The 5,344-nt window shown below is 49.6% G+C and overlaps 1 pseudogene; it reads right to left on the bottom strand.

Annotated features, from left to right (window-relative positions):
• Positions 1 to 3,706: 3,706 nt before the first annotated feature.
• LOC142286515 (U2 spliceosomal RNA) lies at positions 3,707 to 3,913 on the bottom strand (annotated as a pseudogene).
• Between the last annotated feature and the right edge of the window lie 1,431 nt (positions 3,914 to 5,344).

Genomic DNA, 5,344 nt, shown 5'->3' with positions numbered 1-5,344 from the left:
GCGTTTCCGCCATTACCTGGCAGCAGCCAAGTTCACCGCGTACACAGACAATAACCTGCTGACCCATCTAGATACGGCCAAGCTGGGCGCGTTGGAGCAGCGGTGGGTGACCAGGTTAGCCAACTACGATTTCACCATCAAGTACCGGGCCGGCCGTACCAACGTCAATGCCAATGCACTCTCCCGGATGCCCCACCTGTCGGAAGAGGGGCCAGAGGATGATGACCTCGAAGAGATCGAGTTGCCTGCATTTCACCGGCCATTCACTGAGAAGGTGCACGTCTACCAACAACGGGTGAACCTGGATCCGCTGCCCCGACAGGACTGGCAGGAAGCTCAGGACCAGGCACCTGCTGTCCGCCTGGTCAAGACTCTAGTGGAACAGGGTTCTGCTGGGATAGACCCTGCTGCCCCTGCCGAAGCCCAACGTCTGTGGCAAGAACGGACCCGGCTATACCTACACCAGGGGAAGTTGTATCGCGAGCTGATTAATCCAAAGACTCACGAGAAGATCCGCCAGCTGGTGATTCCCCAGGCTAAAGTGCCCACCGTCCTGCAAGCATACCATGATGGTGCAGTGCACTTCGGGTGGAAGAAGCTAGAGATGTTGTTAAGAGAGCGGTTCTATTGGAGTGGAATGCGGGAATCTGTGGAGGCCTGGTGCCGAGAATGTGGCCCTTGCGCATTGAGAAGGAAGGACGAGGCCAGCCAGAAGGCACCCCTACACCCGATCATTACACACCAACCGCTGGAGCTGGTTCCCCTTGACCATGTAAAGCTCACCCCCAGCCGAAGTGGGTACACCTACGCTCTGACCATCGTAGACCACTACTCGAGGTTCCTGGTGGTTGTCCCAGTTAAGGACTTAACCGGCCGCACCGCTGCTAAGGCTTTCCAGGCTTATTTCTGTTGACCGCATTGGTACCCGGAGAGGGTGCTTACCGACCAGGGTCCGGCCTTTGAAGCAGAGGTATTCCAGGAATTCTGCCAGTTGTACGGCTGCAAGAAAATCCGGACCACGCCTTACCACGCCCAAACCAATGGCATTTGTGAAAAGATGAACCACTTGGTCCTGGGCCTCCTCAAGACGTTACCACTGGAAGAGCGGAACCTGTGGCTGGAGAAGCTACCTGACCTGGTCGATATGTACAACAACATCCCTTCCAGCTCTACGAAATGCACTCCAGCATACCTGATGAGAGCTCGTCCCGGCCGGCTACCAGTGGATCTGGAAATGGGCTTGGAAGCTTCAGAAGCACTCCTGTCGACAGCTGAATGGGACACTCGGCGGAGGACACAGTACCGACAGGTCCAGGAGTATGTTGAAAAGAACTTGTGCCGGAGTCGGGGACAACAGGAGCAGTGCTTCAACAAGAAGGCGCCTGCCGGTTCCTTCCAACCTGGGGATGTAGTGCTGAAGCGGAAAAGAAGGGCCCACAAGCTGGATGATCAATGGGAAAAAACCCCGTATGTAGTCCAGCCCACAGGATGGGAGAATGGGAAGGCCTACCAGATCAGCCGTGACCAGGGGGGGACTTTGGCCACGGTTTCCCGAGACCACCTGAAGAAGTGCCCACCAGCATTGAGAGTAGCGGATGAGGCTCCAGTTCCCAGTCCAGTGGAGAAGGAAAAAGAGGTAATCCACACCATGATGGGTGATTTTCCAGCAGACTGGCCTACACAGAACGGTGCGGTGATCCTTCCAGTGATACTGTTCCCACAACCCGTGGATGAAGAAATGATGGAAACGGTTAACCGCGAGCCAGTGCCCAGGGATGTACCTGTACCCAGCTCCCCTACGCCTCCGCCTGCCCCACATGATAGCAGGGAGGAGGAACTGACTGTTCCCTCTGCCCCACTGCCTGTCACCACTGACACCGGACCCCGAAGGTCCACTCGCTCCAACCTAGGTAGACCCCCACTTAGGTACAGGGAAACTACTCTTTAAAAGGGGGGGGCTTTATGTGTTGAGTGTACCAGTTTGAAAGTTTTAAATGATAAGTAAAGATGATCAACCTCTATAAATCACTTGTAAGGCTACATCTGGAATATGGGAACCAGTTTTGGGCTCCACATTTTAAAAAGGACATTCAGAAGTTAGAGTCAGTTCAAAGGTGGGCAACTAGACTACTACAAGGAATGGAAGGCCTCCCATATGATGACAAGTTGAAAAAGTTATTAAGTGATTATTGGCTGCAATGGGGCTTTCTGGCTGGTGCCAGCCTCTCTTCTTAGCACACAGGAACCACAATCCCTACACCATGCTTCAATGGATTCTCTCATCCCAGCCCAGTAAAACTACATATTTTACACAGTCATAAGCAGCCCATGGGCATTCACCTGCATTCAAACCAATAACAGCTCATAGACCAGACAATCCATCTACCACTGGACCAAAGACAGGAAGTTAAATCCACTGCCTGCGGTAACCAACTTAATCCTATAGGCTACTCACACAACAAACCCAACAGAAAGGAAAAAAACATGGCTTCGATTATCCATCCAATGAAAACGCATAACCATAACATGTTTGGTCCAGTGGTAGATTGATTGTTTGGTCTATGAGCTGTTATGGGTTTTAATCCAGGTGAATGCCCATGGGCTGCTTATAACTGTGTGAAATATGTAGTTTTACTGGGCTGGGATGAGAGAATCCATCGAAGCATGGTGTAGGGATTGTGGTTCCTGTGTGCTAAGAAGAAAGGCTGGCACCAGCCAGAAAGCCCCATTACAGCCAATAATCAACCGCTAGCCGCTGGAACTCGTTGCTCTAGATCATGTCAAACTCACACCAAGCAGGAATAGATACATTAGCCCACCATCCCACCCAAAGAGCAACTTCTGCTGCGCAGCTGGCTTTCTAGGCAGCAGCGCTATCGTGATGTCAGCGGGGGACATTGTGACAAGCCAGTGTTCCGTCACTTCATGTTGTGCACTGTTCAAACGGAAAATACATCAACAGGCAGACTACAGAAAAGCTTACTAACAAAGGTTAGAGAGGGGCTTTCTCAGAGGGCTTTTTACAGTTTGTCTATTCCCAATTAGCCGTTTAAGTATGCTTAATGAAAGTACTAATTCTTTCATAGGCCGCCCATTCTTAGTATTTGACGTTCCTTATATTGCGGTATCAGGCTTCGCAGCAGGTTGCAAAACATTCATCACCCATGACTGTCCCCAATTGGGCTCAGAAGCTAAATGTCTATCATGACCTCTCTTTTTGAAAGTCCAAGAGCAAGCAAACTCTTCCTCCAGGAGAGGGAGCCAACAGATCACTAAAGACATCATCATTGCTCAAAGAAAACACCGAAAAACAATGGAAGCTTTAATTGGAGTGGAATCTGATAGACAGCACCTGATGCCAAGTCTGCATCTTCTAACACCTGCAGTCACTGCAGCAGCTGAATCCAATGTGTCCAAAAGGGATCTATTCTATTCAATTGCAAATGATCTAGATAAGACTGAGAATAAGATACTGCACGGGACATAGCAGAGTTGGTCAAGTTGAGTGGAGATGAGTTTGCTATTTGGCACAGCTTTTGCATCAATAAAGCAAGTAAAAGGTGTGAAAGATAAAAAAAAGGGTGAAAGTGTGAAAAGTGAATTGGCCAAATTGAGGTGCATATAAAGTTTTTGCTTTCTTTCAATTCACTAATGGGGCTCATTTGAATCAGGTGAATTGAGTTCTGCTTTTGGAAACTGGGTTAAGAAGGGGTGCACCGGTCCTGGAGGTACTGCAATACCAGGTCAATGCGTGGAGTGGACAGAGCAAGATTTTTTCCATCTCCTTGTTCTAAAAATCCATTTAATATATGGTCCCCAGAGAGGGGACGTATCAGATATTAAACTGATAAGAACAGATTTAATTTTTTTTTTTTTCTGTTTATCAGTAGGACTTCAAAATAACAAAGGTGATCGCCTCCCGTTGCCTGGGAACCGTCCAGGCACAAGAGGGCTATGTGTCACCAGAAGGCGCACACACTTCCTCAAGGCCGGCAGACGTGCAATCCCAGGCACCTTCCAGTACCGACCAAGGTAGCGTCCTCCGAAACTACACTTGATCTTAGCCAAAAGGCCGAGAAGCTATAACCCGAATTGGTTACGGCCTTGAGTGGCACCCTGGCCTATACCGGACACATCTTAGGGAGAGGGAGACAAACCCACGCCTACAGAAGACATTTTGTCACCCAAGCCAACCCTTGAAAAGGCTGTTTTGCAGAGCAAAAACAAGAAGAATGATGCTTTTTGCAGCCGCCGCCCACTGCAATTAATCTGAATAACTCCTCCTCCTCCAAGCACCTCCCCTCCCCCTTGCAGTCTTTCCAATTCATGATACAAAAAGACGGACGGACAGGACAGGACAGGACAGGCTGCCTGACTTTCCGTCACTGCCACCCTTTGCCATCCTTGCCCATAGAAAGCCCTTTCATCATCCCCAAACCCTAATCTTTTCCCTTCCCTTCCCAGCTGCGTCTCACTCCCTTTCATTAGGAAGTGAGCGCAGCCTTTTCTCCGTTCTGCACATGCGCGACGTTAAACACAAATGCGCAGGCGTGCGTTCCATTAGCCTCACTGCATTCCACTCCCATACAGGAAGTGGGCGCAGCTATTACTACGGTCGCACATAAAAGAACCCACGGCCACCACTGCACACAGCTGACTCCACCACAGGACACCCACTTCTACACCAACGCAGGTAAGACAGGATCGGCACCTCTATGCTCCCGTTACAATCAGGCTCAGTCACCATGTGATAACGCTCTCAACTCTTTAGTTGCAGGCTCCCCTTGCTTCACCTCCACTGGCTGTGCTGCCATTTCCTCTCCCACCTGGAAGGTATACTTTATTCCACTATTTTCCTGTTTCTCTCTTCCCCCTTTTCCCATAACCTACTTTTATCTGCATTTGTGGGGTATCTATATGCTATTTACATCATAGTTTTATTCATTAATATGGAAGGGAAGAGTGCCCATGAGAGTGTTGAACTGCGGAGAGCAAGAGATTAAGCTGCTCCGATTTGCCACCATTGATAAGCTGTTCTCAGTAGATACACATGCTATCCAAACAGCAGCATCCACCATTGCTTCAGCCCACCCATTCAGTGACAGCTCACCAAGTCAGCCAGAGGAGTGGTGTAAGGAATTACACGTAGGCACTGACTCCACACCTTCACATCACAAGAAGGGGGTCTACAGGCTAGTGCAAGAATACGAGCAAGTCTTCAGCAAACATCCGCTAGACTTTTGAAGAATAAAAGGGGTCAAACACTACATCCCCACAAGTGCACACCCACCCATCAAAGAGAGATATAAGCCAAAACTACCTGCACATTACCAGTGTACCAAGG

This window comes from Anomaloglossus baeobatrachus, unplaced genomic scaffold, assembly GCF_048569485.1.
Source record: "Anomaloglossus baeobatrachus isolate aAnoBae1 unplaced genomic scaffold, aAnoBae1.hap1 Scaffold_66, whole genome shotgun sequence".
Lineage (NCBI taxonomy): Eukaryota > Metazoa > Chordata > Amphibia > Anura > Aromobatidae > Anomaloglossus > Anomaloglossus baeobatrachus.
The sequence above is the reverse complement of the archived record's forward strand: the minus strand, read 5'-3'. Positions and strand labels throughout refer to the sequence as shown.